The sequence below is a fragment of the Geotrypetes seraphini genome, chromosome 2 (genome assembly GCF_902459505.1).
Source record: "Geotrypetes seraphini chromosome 2, aGeoSer1.1, whole genome shotgun sequence".
In the NCBI taxonomy this organism is placed as follows: Eukaryota; Metazoa; Chordata; class Amphibia; order Gymnophiona; family Dermophiidae; genus Geotrypetes; species Geotrypetes seraphini.
This window is the reverse complement of record NC_047085.1, coordinates 311,489,672-311,503,827: the sequence shown is the minus strand read 5'-3', so window position 1 is coordinate 311,503,827 and position 14,156 is coordinate 311,489,672. Positions and strand designations below refer to the sequence as shown.

The 14,156-nt window shown below is 48.4% G+C and overlaps 1 protein-coding gene across 1 annotated transcript in view; it reads left to right on the top strand.

Annotated features, from left to right (window-relative positions):
- DNAJC13 (DnaJ heat shock protein family (Hsp40) member C13) overlaps window positions 1-14,156 on the top strand; it is a 495,155-nt gene that overhangs the window by 177,634 nt on the left and 303,365 nt on the right.

Below are 14,156 nucleotides of genomic sequence, written 5' to 3'. Positions count from 1 at the left end.
GGCTTTCAATTTAGTATATCGCTTCTCTAGCCGAAGAATACCTTGAGCGATTCTTTTGCGGCGGGCTGATACAAAAGAGATTATCCCCCCTCTAAGTACTGCCTTAGCCGTGTCCCAAAATAGATCTGGGGTGTGTATGTGTTGCCCATTGGTTTTCAAAAAATCTTCCCAGCAAGAGTGTAAATATGTTTGGAAAGAAGGATCTTCTGCCAGGTAAGAGGGAAATCTCCACCGGAAGCTCCCCAAGGGGGGAGCAGTCCAGGATAAATCTAACCAAATAGGACAATGATCGGATATAGCCAATGGTCCAATCGTCGCCTCTATTACTCGAGAGAACAAGGACTCAGTTATCAATATATAGTCTAAACGCGAAAAGGTTCCATGAGCACGGGATTGATGTGTGTAGTCTCGTTCAAACGGGTGAAGCAGACGCCAAGGGTCTACCACACCCAGTGATTTACACAGGAAGGGCAGTCCCCTGGTGTCGGTTGCAGCTGGAGATCCAGACACTCTAGTGCGATCAAGGGAGGCATCCAGGACTTGATTGAAGTCCCCAACCAGCAAAAGGGGAACTGAAGTATCTCTAAGTCCTAGTGTAATCAACGAATTAATATACGTAGTAGAGTAATCGTTCGGCCCATATGTGATCAGGAGTCGGAAGTCAGTACCTTGCAAGGAAATGTGTAATAGTAGCGACCTACCCTCAGCGTCCTTGTGACAGGAGGTGACTACACATTTTAAACCTTTTCGAATCAGCAAGCAAACTCCTGCCCTTTTGCCTGTTGAGGAAGCATGAAAAACAGATCCTACCCATCCCCGCTTCAGCTTTTCATGTTCTCCAGCAGTCAATTTAGTCTCCTGCAAACAGGCCAAGTCCACCTTGAGGCGTTTTAAATGTTGTAAGATTTTGGACCTCTTTACAGGAGATGTTATACCGGCCACATTCCAAGAGATAATTCGGAGTGTATTATCTCCTATGTATACCCCCTACAAATTGTATGGTGACAGTAAGATTCCAAATCCACGCCCGGGAGCCCAGCCTCCCCCAAGCGTACATCACAAAGAACCAAGCAGCTTGCATCAAAAGCAATAGTAAACATATCATAGAAATATTGAAACTGACCCCTGAAAAACACAGAACTGAAACATGTTCTCCCCACCTAGGCTGTTCCCATCCCCTCCCCACTAATCCAACCCCTCCCCCCACATCCCCAATTTTCCCAAGTAGCATATCCCGAAGGTATATGCAAGAGGTCCGAGGAGACACCTACGGGACCCCAATCCATCAAACAAACTAGAATAATGTCACAGAAATGAAAGCCTCAACATAACATTTTTCAACCTAGAATCCTTAAAGTTCGTTCTAGCTTTAACCCAATACAGTTACGTGTCAGGATCGTCAAGGTGGGTCGCCCGAAGTACCCAGCCGGGTGTTGATGAAGTCAGCCGCGTCTGGAGCCTCTGTAAAGGAATGCCAAGTACTTGCGTGCAGTATTTTCAGGGTAGCTGGATAGAGAAATAGAAAACGCTGTTTAAGTTCCTCCAGGCGTTTACAAAGTGGATAAAATCCTTTTCTCTTTTCAGTAAGGGTCGCCGAGTAATCTTGGCTTATGCGAATAGTTGATCCTCGCATCTTTAAGGCATCCTTTTTCACCCGGTATTGGTGTAAGATTGCTGTCTTGTGTCTGTAGTTCAGGAATTTTGCTATCACCACTCTCGGTCTGTCATCCTGAGCAGGCCTCCTCCCCAAACGGTGGGCCCTTTCCAGGCACAAAGTGCCGGATTCAGCAGCCTCCGGGAATTCCAGCTCAAGCCAGCCCTCCAGTTCCGCCGGCAAGTCTGCATCAGAAATCAGTTCAGGGATCCCCAAAAACCTCAAATTGCTTCTTCTGGACCTATTTTCCAGGTCATCAAGTTTTTCAGCCTGTTTATGCACCGTTTCTTGCAGAGTGGCTATATCCATTTCATGAGAGTTCAAGGTATCCTCCGATGCAGACACCCGGTGCTCCAGTTCAGCTGTGCGGGCTGTGGTGTCTGTTAAAAGTTGCTCCATTCGGGTCATTTTGGCCGTCAGCGCCTCCAGTTGCGGTCCCAGCGCTTGGGCCACCGCCGCTTTGAGTTCAGACAGCGCCGTGTCCGTGAACTCCGATACGGCCGTCCCCGATGCGGCCGCCATTTTGAGCGCGCCTGGAGGTATTTTTTGTTTTCCGGTTTTTGTTGTTTTAGATCGCTGCGGTTCCTGCGATCGAGTTAAATAATGCTCCATCGATGCCCGATGCTGGGCATCTCCAGGGGACCCGGCCAGGATGAAAAGGAAGGCGGTGAGGCTTGTAAGGTCGGATTGGGGCCCGGAGCCGGTGCGAGGCACGTCCTCACCGGCTCATAGCGTCACGTGACCTCCACACAGTAACATTTATTTAGCTAGCTTGTCGCTTCCAAGAGTGTTAGAATAGCTCCAGAGTATGCTTAATGCGCCTGTTAACAGTGGATGAGGTATTTTGGGCCATCCAAGGTGGAGTGCTACTTAAAGCACCTGGTTCTGTTCAATGATATCTAGAGCTTTATAAATTACTGAAAGAGGAGGTGTCCCCTCTTTTGGCAAATATTTTCAACAAGTTTGTTCGCCTAGGGCAGTGGTTGGCAAACCGCGGCTCGCGAGCTGCATGCAGCTCTTTAGCCACTTGAGTGCGGCTCTGCTAGAGAATGACATGGTGACTGACCTTGTCTCCTGCTGTTAAGGGAGGGAATGCGCGTGGTCATCTCCCTCACCTTACATGGCGATTTTAATATTTTTTTTGTCTTCCAGCTGCCTGAACCGGCTTTCATCAAGTCGCGTGTGGCTGCCGAAACTTCTCCTCTGACGCAACTGGAAACAGGAAGTTGCATCAGAGGAGAAGTTTTGGCAGCCACACGTGACTTGATGAAAGCTGGCTCGGGCAGCTGGAAGACAAAAGAAAAGAAGAAAATCGCCACAAAGGTAAGGGGGAGGGAGGGAGGGAAGTTGCTGAAAGACATCTAAGTAATCCTTGCAGGCTTGATTGTTCAGATTTCACCACTTTTCTATAGCACCCGACTGTCCCTCCTAGTCCCATACATTTATTGTATTTCTACTTAGTGTTCAGGAAACCCGGCGGCCCTGGTATGCTTGTGGGGTGAGGGAGTGGAAAGAGGAAAGGAGGAGCAACATCGGTCCCACTGCCAAACATGCAGAGAAAATTGTGAACCCCTCCTTTCATATTGGACAATATTTCCCGCCCATCATACTGATCGGCTGCTTTTAAATGGCATTTGCCATATTCTCTTCAACTGAAATTTGAACTGCAAACTGCCCCTTGACCCCCCTTATATTCTCCCTCCTTTCTGCACTCTCCTGTACTTAAGTTGCTGTATAGTCTACTGTCCAAAATGTTTTCCATTGTGAATATTGACTTGTAACCCGTTCTGAGATACTGGGAGGACAGGATAGAAATCTAAATAAATAAATAAATATCTGGTTTTATTTAATGTTAGTAGCTAGTTTAAACTGACTCCTAAAAACATGGTTCTTGAAAGAAGTTTGGCTCTCAAAAGAAATCTTAATCGTTGTACTGCTAATCTTTGGCTCTTTTGATTAATGAGTTTGCTGACCACTGACCTAGGGTGTATCCCGGATGCATTCAATATGGCCCAATTTATTATTATCAAAACCTAATAAAGATCCAGAATAGTCTTCCTCTTATCGCCAGATTTCTCTAGGGTGTGTAGAGACATTTGCCAAGATTTTGCCAATCATTTGGTCCATTGTTTGCTGTCATTACTTGTAACACCTCAAGTAGGATTTGTATGGGGTCGGAGAGCAACTAAGAAATTCTAGCCTCATTAGAATATATGGAGCTTCCCTATCTGATCAAGTTTCCTAGGATTTTATGTTGCAGTATTGTTACAATATGGACTTTTTTTCAAGAGGTGGTTCGGGTATTATATCATTCTCCCCAGAGTGAATGACATTTGGGTCATTCCATGTCAAGTGATTAGATTCTTGGAAAGTGCCCTGCATGACCATCACGGATTTTGATGAAACTTCATATGCAGAGTCCACCAAGTCTCAAACGAACTTTGGTAAAGTTTTAGTTTCGCCTGTGGAATATTTGTGGAGATATAGCCATTTGTTTGACCCCCATACCACAATGAAATACAGTACGACAATGACATTCTGACAACTTTGAGACACAATATCTCCCGAGCTGTGTTTCCAAAAAAACTGAAACTTAGCTACCCTGCACAACTTTTTGAGCTCTGTTCATTGCTACCAATAACAATTTTTGCCGAGCACTGATTGAATGCCTGAATTACAGTAAACTTGGCCGAAAAAATTAGTGCTCCAAAAAAAGTCAAAGTTTGACATTACTTAGCTCCCACAATAATTGAGTAATAAATGCGAAATTTGGCGCATAATGTCTCAGTACAACGTTGTTTTCAAAAGTACAATTTCAACCTCCAAGCTCTTTCCATTAGTTTACAAATTAAGTGTAAAGTTGCTAATTTGTGTAAAAAGGCCCAAAATAGGGTATTTTCAGCCTGCTTTTACAGAAAAATACCTTTTAGAAACTCTTTCAAATCAGTCTCATTAGAAAGAGCATATTTCAAACCCCCTAGAAAAGTGGACTTCATTTTTCAACGCAGGTTAACAATGGCTGAAAAAGGGGGACAAAGTTGGGAGATGTCACCATGGCAACGGCCTACGTTTCAACTTACAATTATGTCACTTTTCACACTGTTTTTCCCTGTTTATTATTACTCAAGCTTTGGGTACAATTATAGTGTTCTTAATTAATGATTATTCCTAACTAGAAATTGAGGTGATAATTTTGTTGCATGCAGATCACAAATTACAACTTGTTTTCTTTTTCAGGACAAGCAGGCATGATATTCTCACATGTGGGTGACGTCATCTACGGAGCCCCGATGCGGAAGCGTTTTCAAGCAAACTTGATTGAAGATTTAAGTTTGCTCTGCTGCTCCACGCATGCGTGCCTTCCTGCTCCACTAGGGGGCGCATCCCCTCATGGTCTCCAGTTCAAAATTTTCCGCTGAGCCTAGAAGTCGTGTTTTATCAGGCTCTGCCCCAACTGCCTTCTAGCACCGCAATTTTTTCTTATTTTTCTCGATTAAGTCGCTGTGCGCGAATTTTTCTTGTTTCAACTTGTTCCTGCTTTGTTTTTGACCGACCCAGAGGCTTCCGGGTCCCCATGGCCGCATGGCTACTCGAGCCGCGGCCAGTTTCGATTCTATGTCCCGGCCTTTGACCGGCTTTAAAAAGTGCACCCGGTGCGAGCGGCTTCTTTCCATCACAGACCCACATCGCCGGTGCATCCTCTGCCTGGGGGCCGCTCATCCAACCGACTCCTGCCCCCAGTGTGCTACTTTCCAGAACCGGGCCCTCCGCCGAAGAAAAGCCTGCATGGCGGATCTCTTCGCCGCCGACCAACCCTCTACCTCGGCCTCGGCCCCGGCCTTGACCTCGGCCCCGAATACCTCGGCATCGCCTCGAGACTCGAATCCGAAGTCCTCGGGACAACAGAAAGCCTCGGCTCCGGGTAAGTCTCCTCTTCCCTCTTCAGGTCCCGTAATAGCGAAGAAGCCAGCCTCGGGGACACCTGCGACGCATGGCGGAAGTCCCATGCTTACAGCCCCAGCGAAGCCCTCCAAGCCTTCGGGCCGTGCCTCCACCACACGGGAATACTCTGATACGAGGTCGCCCTGGTGGAGCGCACCGAGACAGTGGACATGCCCTCGATACTGTCCGTGCCCGTTTTCCAGGACCTACTCCGAGCGATGATCTCATCGGAGCTGTCCGCTGCAATGGCCCATCTACAACCGGCCTCGACCTCGACCCCGCATGTGCCAGACCAGCCTGAGCCTCACGTCGAGCCACCTCGGGGAAAAACGCGCAAGGTTCGCCGCATCCCAACCTCCTGGGACTCCTCCCCGAGACACTTGAGGCGCTCTCCCTCCACAGACCGCCGCGGGGCAAAATGTCGTGCTAAACCGACGGAAACCTCGAACCGCCGTACCTCCAAGAAGGCCCGGGGTTCTCCCACTCTACGAGGCCGTTCACCTACACCTCGTACAGGACCGCTGAGGGTGACGGAGCTATCACTCTCCAACCCGCGCATCCTCCGAACTCCCCCTCGGACCGGGGCTCTGATCCGAGGTTTCAGGCTTTCACCGAGGGAGTCCGGTTTGAGGTCACCGATTCGACATCGATCGGTACCCCGAACCCCGGCATCGTCTCCGAGGGGCTCCTCGAGACGTCGGACATCCACGACCCCGGAACACTTTCACAGTGCTTCCCCGGTCTCGGAGCGTGGATCGGAGCAGGAGCCTCGATACTCGAGGGAAGCCTCCCCATCCTTCTCCACCCAACGGAGGTCTCGTTCACCCCGCATGGGGCCTCGGGAACATCCCGCCCATCCTTCTCTTGCTTTGTCCAGGACATGGGCCACGCTTTGGACTTGGACCTTCTGTCCGACTCCAGATACTCTAAAGAGTACCTAGCGGAGCTGGATATGCCATCACTGCCCAGAGAGTCCCTTCGCTTACCGCCTAACCCGGTATTCCAACAGGCTTTCTTCAGGAACCTGGAGACCCCCTATATGGTCACAGCAGTACCCTCCAAAATGGAGGCCAAGTACCGTACAGTACCCTTCCCGGGATTTGAACAACCGCAGCTCTCCCACCAGTCGCTGTTAGTAGAATCCTCCTTGAAAAAGGCTCACCCCTCCAGGGTCTCAGCGGCGGTCCCCCCAGGCCGAGAAGGCCGAACCCTAGACAAGTTCGGCAGGAGACTATATCAAAATGTGATGATGGCATCTAGGGTGCAAAGCTACACTTTCACCTTCACATCCTATCTCAAACACCTCATTGGACTACTGAGAGCCTTTGAGACTGACTTACCGGCCTCCCGCCAAGGAGCGTTTAGCCTGCTTTCAGAGTCCCTCTCCAACCTACGCTTCCATCTATTCCACGCGGCCTACGATGGCTTCGAACTCTCCTCCAGAGAGGCAGCCTTTGCTATCGCCATGCGCTGACTAGCTTGGCTGCGCATGGTCGACATGGACCCCAACTTACAGGACCGGTTGGCTAACCTCCCCTGCGTGGGTAAAGAACTGTTCGATGACACTATCGAGGCGGCTACAAAACGCCTCTCCGAACACGAACGCTCGTTTGCCTCCCTCGTGCGGCAAAAGCCTAAACCGCCCGCGTCCAGGCCGTTCAGGGCCCCTCCGCACCGCTACCCACAAAAATCCACTCCTGCCTTCTCGCGGCCTCCGCCCAGGCGTCCGCAAGCCCACCATCGGGCTCTGCCCAAGTCCCAACCGCCTGCGATTACCAAACCATCTCCGTCCTTTTGACGGGATACGCGGAAGGGGGCGGGCCCCCTCCGCCATAGTCCCAGACCTCCTTCCCATCGGAGGTCGCCTCAAAGCCTTTTACCCTCGCTGGGAACAAGTCACGTCGGACGCTTGGGTCCTTGGCGTGATCTCATCAGGATACTCTCTCAACTTTCGGGCCATTCCTCCAGACAACCCCCCAAGGAATTGCCCTCCCAACCGGACACAGCTACCCCTACTCCTCTCCGAAGCTCGAGATCTGCTTCACCTGAGAGCAGTGGAGGAGGTTCCCCCCGGCCAACGGGGGAAGGGCTTCTACTCCCGTTACTTCCTGGTACCGAAAAAAACGGGAGACCTTCGCCCAATACTAGACTTGAGACGCCTCAACAAATTTCTGGTACGGGAAAAATTTCGGATGCTTTCCCTACCGACCCTCTACCCCCTGATCGACGAGGGCGACTGGCTCTGCTCCCTCGATCTGAAGGAGGCGTACACACATGTTCCAGTGCACCCCGCTCACCGCAAGTTCTTGCGTTTTCAGGTGCGAGACCTGCACCTGCAATACCGAGTCCTCCCCTTCGGCCTAGCATCGTCACCTCGGGTCTTCACCAAGTGCCTCGTGGTGGTCGCAGCTACCTTACGCTCCCAAGGTCTTCAGGTATTCCCCTACCTGGACGACTGGCTGATCAAAGCCCCGTCCAGGGAAGGGGTTATCTCAGCGACCCAACAGACTATTATCTACCTACAGAGTCTGGGGTTCGAGATAAACTTCCCAAAATCCCAACTACGCCCCTCACAGTCCCTACAATTCATCGGGGCAACGCTGGACACGGTTCGCCTCCGTTCCTTCCTCCCCCTCCTCGTCTAGAGGCGTTAGTAAGTCTGAGCTGAAGGATCTCACTGCTGACCTCGGTATCAGCTCGACAGATGATGACTCTCCTGGGCCACATGGCCTCCACCGTCCATGTAACCCTTCGCCCGTCTCCATTTGAGAATCCCTCAATGGACCCTGGCCTCTCAATGGCGTCAAGACCGGGACCCGATCGATCGTCCCGTGACAGTGACTCCTTCCTTGCAACGATCGCTCCGCTGGTGGGCCGACTCTTCAAATCTTTCCAAAGGTTTGCTCTTCCTCGCCCCTCCTCACAGCAAGGTACTCACCACGGACTCGTCGGAGTACGCTTGGGGAGCCCACCTGGACGGCCTCCGCACTCAGGGGATGTGGTGGGCAGAAGACCGCCGCTATTACATCAACGTGCTAGAACTCCGGGCCATCTATCTCGCAGCTGTAGCTTTTCAACATCTGCTTCACGACCGGGTGGTCCTCATCCGAACTGACAACCAGGTAGCAATGTACTACGTAAACAAACAAGGGGGGACAGGGTCTTGGTCCCTCTGTCGGGTTGCCTCTGGAAATGGGCAATCTCCAACAACACCTTCCTTCGAGCGGTGTACATACAAGGAGAACAAAACTGTCTGGCGGACAGACTCAGCCGCCTTCTCCAGCCACACGAGTGGTCGCTTCACTCTCAGACCCTACGACGGGTGTTCGAACAGTGGGGGACGCCTCAAATAGATCTGTTCGCATCCCCCCACAATCACAAACTGCCCCTCTTCTGCTCCCGGATACACTCCCTGGACCGACTCAAGGCCGACGCCTTCCTCCTCGACTGGGAGGGAAGGTTTCTGTACGCGTTTCCGCCGTTTCCTCTGATCCTGCGGACGCTGGTCCACCTGAAAACGGTGAAAGCCACCCTGATCCTGATTGCTCCTCGCTGGCCACGCCAGCCTTGGTTTTCCCTTCTACTTCAACTCAGTGTCAGAGATCCACTGCCTCTGCCTTGGTTTCCCTCTCTACTATCACAGAGTCAGGGTTCGCTGTTACATCCCAATCTTCAATCTCTTCATCTGAATGCTTGGTTTCTTTCCCCCTGACTTCTCTCCCCGTGTCTCAATCAGTCAAGGAGATATTGGAGGCCTCTAGAAAGACCTCGACGAGAACCTGCTATTCTCAAAAGTGGACCAGATTCTCAGCCTGGTGCTCCTCTCACAGCCAGGACCCGGTGTCGGTCCCCGTCCCTCTGGTCCTTGACTATCTACTTCAATTATCTCACTCCGGCCTAAAGACCAACTCCATTCGAGTACATCTCAGTGCGATTGCGGCCTTTCATCAGCCCCTGGAAGGAAAAGCCCTCTCGCTCCACCCCTTAGTCTCTCGCTTCATGAAGGGTCTTCTGAATGTCCACCCTTCTCTCAAACCCCCTCCGGGGGTTTGGGACCTTAACGTGGTTCTGGCTCAACTAATGAAACCTCCATTTGAGCCCCTAGACAAATGCCATCCTAAATTCCTCACGTGGAAGGTGATTTTCCTGCTCGCACTCACTTCCGCCCGGCGAGTTAGTGAGCTACAGGCTCTGGTAGCGGACCCACCCTTCACTGTTTTCCACCATGACAAGGTGGTACTCCGCACACATCCAAAGTTCTTGCCTAAAGTAGTGTCTGATTTTCACCTCAATCAGTCCATCGTCTTGCCCGTGTTTTTCCCTAAACCCCACTCTCACCCCGGAGAGGTGGCGCTTCACACTCTTGACTGCAAGAGAGCGTTGGCCTTTTACCTCCAATGCACTCAACCACACCGGAAAGTCCCACAATTGTTTTTGTCCTTCGACCCAAACCGGTTAGGCCACTCAGTTTCCAAGCGCACCTTGTCCAACTGGTTGGCCGATTGCATCACCTTTTGCTACGCTCAGGCTGGTCTCGTGCTGCATGGTCGAATAACGGACACAAGGTCCGAGCGATGGCAGCCTCCGTAGCGTTCCTCAAGTCCACACCTATTGAGGAAATCTGCAAGGCTGCCACGTGGTCTTCGGTTCATACTTTCACCTCCCACTACTGTCTGGACTCACTGTCCAGAAGCGATGGCTGGTTCGGCCAATCGGTATTGCAAAATCTATTTGCTTAAATTGCCAACTTCCCTCCATCCCTTTTCAGTTAGCTTGGAGGTCACCCACATGTGAGAATATCATGCCTGCTTGTCCTGGGATAAAGCACAGTTACTTACCGTAACAGGTGTTATCCAGGGACAGCAGGCATATATTCTCACAACCCGCCCACCTCCCCGAGGTTGGCTTCTTTGCTAGTTAAGTGAACTGGAGACCACGAGGGGATGCGCCCCCTAGTGGAGCAGGAAGGCACGCATGCGTGGAGCAGCAGAGCAAACTTAAATCTTCAATCAAGTTAGCTTGAAAACGCTTCTGCATCGGGGCTCCGTAGATGACCTCACCCACTTGTGAGAATATATGCCTGCTGTCCCTGGATAACACCTGTTACGGTAAGTAACTGTGCTTTACTGACTGTCAAAAATTTACCCTAAAGGCAATGGAAGCACTTTATTTGCACCCTGGCATGTTTTTTCACTTTTGCAGGCTCCCATGGCTTTAGTTCCACCTTCTATAAAGAACAGTGTTCTTTTTTGCTCATTGCAGACCACTTGGGTGGACCTGATTGGGCTTTGGAAAGGAAGCCCTAGAACAGGGGTGGGCAACTCCGGTCCTCGAGAGCCAGAATCCAGTTGGGTTTTCAGAATTTTCCCAATGAATATGCATGAGATCTATTTGCATGCACTGCTTTCAATGCATATTCATTGGGGAAATCCTGAAAACCCAACTGGATTCCAGCCTTCGAGGACCGGAGTTGCCCACCCCTGTCCTAGAATCACTAGTTACTTACTGATTGTTGGCAATATACAGTTTCCACCAAGTATGGATAATTTTAGTTTTAAAAAGATGTAGTCCAAGGGATTTACCTTGTTATCCCATGTTTTACAGGCCAATGGGAAATTTAAGTCTTGGTAAGATATTTGCCAACAATGTCAATTGGAGATAGGGAATTTTTTTGGCTTATTAACAGCTGTAGCGGTGTGTATATTCTAAAAATAAATAAATAAATAAATAAATAAAATAAAAAATAAATAAATAAATAAAAATAAAATAAATAAATAAATAAATAAATAAATAAATAAATAAATAAATAAATAAATAAATCACTACGTGAGATCTCTAGCTTTGGATTATTATTTCCCATTGGCACTTGTTTACAAGAATTTACAGAGCCAATTTTAAAAAGGGTTCCAGAGGTGATCTGGGAAATTATAGACCAGGGAGTCTGATGTCGATGCTGGGCAAAATGGTAGAGACTGTTATAAAGTAGAAAATGACAGAACATATATGTAAGCATGGATTAATGAGATAAAGCCAACATGGATTTAGTCGAGGTAAATCTTGCCTCACCAATCTACTGCATTTCTTCCTAAACAGACAGCAGATGTAAATCAATCACTAAATAAAAAAATAAAAGCATTTCCCCTACCAATGTTGTCTCTCTCCATCCATGCTGTGCCTTGCCTTCTAGCCTGACCCCGGTGTTTTCTTCAGACCAGTCCACAGTGCGATCAACGCAGCGACTCTGGGCCAGCTTCCTGAGTGCGGCATTGCACAAAGCTGTGGGCAGCACCTCGTGCGCATCCCGCGTTTCATTTGGAAGCCTTCCCTCTGACATTGCAACGTCAGAGAGAAGGGTTCAGGTGCAGGAAGTGCGTAGGAGCATTTTCCCATGGCTTTGTGCACTGCAGTACTCAGAGAGCCGGCTCGAAGACGCTGCATTGATCACACCATGGACCGGCGGCTGAAGAACACTGTCTTTTGCCCGATGGAGGTGCTGGCCCTATGGACTGGCAGAAAACTTTTGCAGACTGGCACTGGTCCACGGACCAGTGGTTGAAGAACACTGTTCTAGAGCATTGTCTATGTCAGTGGCTATGAGGCGTCTAGCTTGGTTAAGAGTTTCTGATATGGACATCAATCATCAGGACAGATCAGCCAATATTCCATGCTTAGGGGATGAACTTTTTGGTGAGTCCATTGAGGCAGCAACACAAAAATAACTCTGCATTAAAATGAGTTGGAAATAAAGGCTAAGCCTTCGATTTCAAGGCAGGTAGACAAGCTGCCTTATTCCTACCAAAGGCGATATAATACTAAATCTTCTTTTCTAGACTGCCACCACAAAGGAAGCAGAAGCAACAGCGGTCTCAGAAAGCTCAGGCATCTGCTCCTCAAAAGTCTACTCAGTCTTTTTGACGTGCTTCTCAAGAGTGTAGCTGCTGTTCCCCTATCTCAACTTCTTCCCCTTCCAATCTGAGGTCGTCTACAATTAAACCATAAACGTTGGACTCTGATAACAACCGACCTGTGGGTTCTCAAAGTCATCAAAGAAAGTTACTTAATTTTCTCACCATTCCTCCAGATCATCCTCCAAGAGAGTCTTCTTTCAACCCGCAACAGACGTCCCTTCTTCAGGAAATAGAGGATCTGTTTCAACTAAATGTCAAAGAGGTAGTTCCTCCTCTCTCAGAGAAATCAGGGGTTATACTCCAGTTGTTTTCTCATCCCAAAGAAGACGGGAGGTTTACGTCCAATTTTCGACCTCCGAAACCTAAACAAATTCGTAGTCCGAGAAAAGTTTTGAATTTGGACCTAGGCAATTGCTCAAAACATATATCTCAAAGCTATCTATATTCAAGGAGCACAAAATACACTTGCAGTGATTTTGGATCTTAATGTGGTTCTCTCCAAATTAATGAAACCTCCATTTGAACCAGTGTCTTCTGCTCATTTTAAATATCTCACTTGGAAAGTGGTTTTTTTAAATCTCTATCACTTCTGCTTGTCGAGTCAGCTTCAAACATTAGTAACGGACCCACCTTTTACAGTGTTCTACCATGATAAAGTCGTTCTCCGCACTCATCCAAAATTTTTGCAAAAGTGGTTATGGAATTTCATTTGAATCAATTGATTGTGCTTCCAGTTTTCTTTCCAAAGCCTCATACTCACCCTTGTCTATTTTTGTATAGTTGTGACTGAGGTGGCATTGCACATTTTAAAGTCATCTGCCTTGACCTCTGAAAAAAACCCTGATTACAAATGATAATTAACATTTTCTCTGCGTACAGTGTGCTTTGTGTTTTTTTAAATTTTATTGTTGGTAGATCATTTTGACTTGGTCAATTTAAAAGTAGCTCGCAAGCCAAAAAAGTGTGGGCACCCCTGAACTAGATTCAGTAAATGGTGCTAAAAGAACTGCACCAAAAAACCACACAATGCTATTCTAGAAATGACGCGCCAAGATAGGCACCATTTATAGAATAATGCTTACAGCCGGTTTCCATGCCAGACTTTGGTCATAAGAATTTATACCAGCTGAAACCTGGTGTAAATCCTGGCATATAATTTAGGCAGTGGATCCCTAGTGTTTAGTAATACTGCATGCATCTTTAGTGAGCACTCCTGACCTGCCCCCTACCTTGGCCATGATCTTTATAGAGTTGAATTCTATTAGACTTGCTTGCAGATATTTATAGAATAGCTAGATGTGCATGCAAATCCAAATTGTTGCTGCTTAACTCTAGTAATTTTTAGTGCACAATTGGTGCTAATTGACTTGTTAGCCAATTTAGTTGCACATGTATCTCAGGTTAGCATGCAATTTTAGCATTCCATTTACCAAATCTGGGGATTGAACAAAATCTTTCTTACAAAAATTGAAGATGGTACCTCTGGGCAAATAGGAAACCAGCCAAAATTGCAAGGCACTTGTGTTCTTTAAAGGAGGAGCTAAAGTGGCACTGCATAAATGTGATGTTTTCAATTCACCTTGCAAAAAGAGCACCGTGAGGAAGGTGCTTTAGCATGGCTAAGAAAGAGAACTTACCCTTGCTTGGGATAT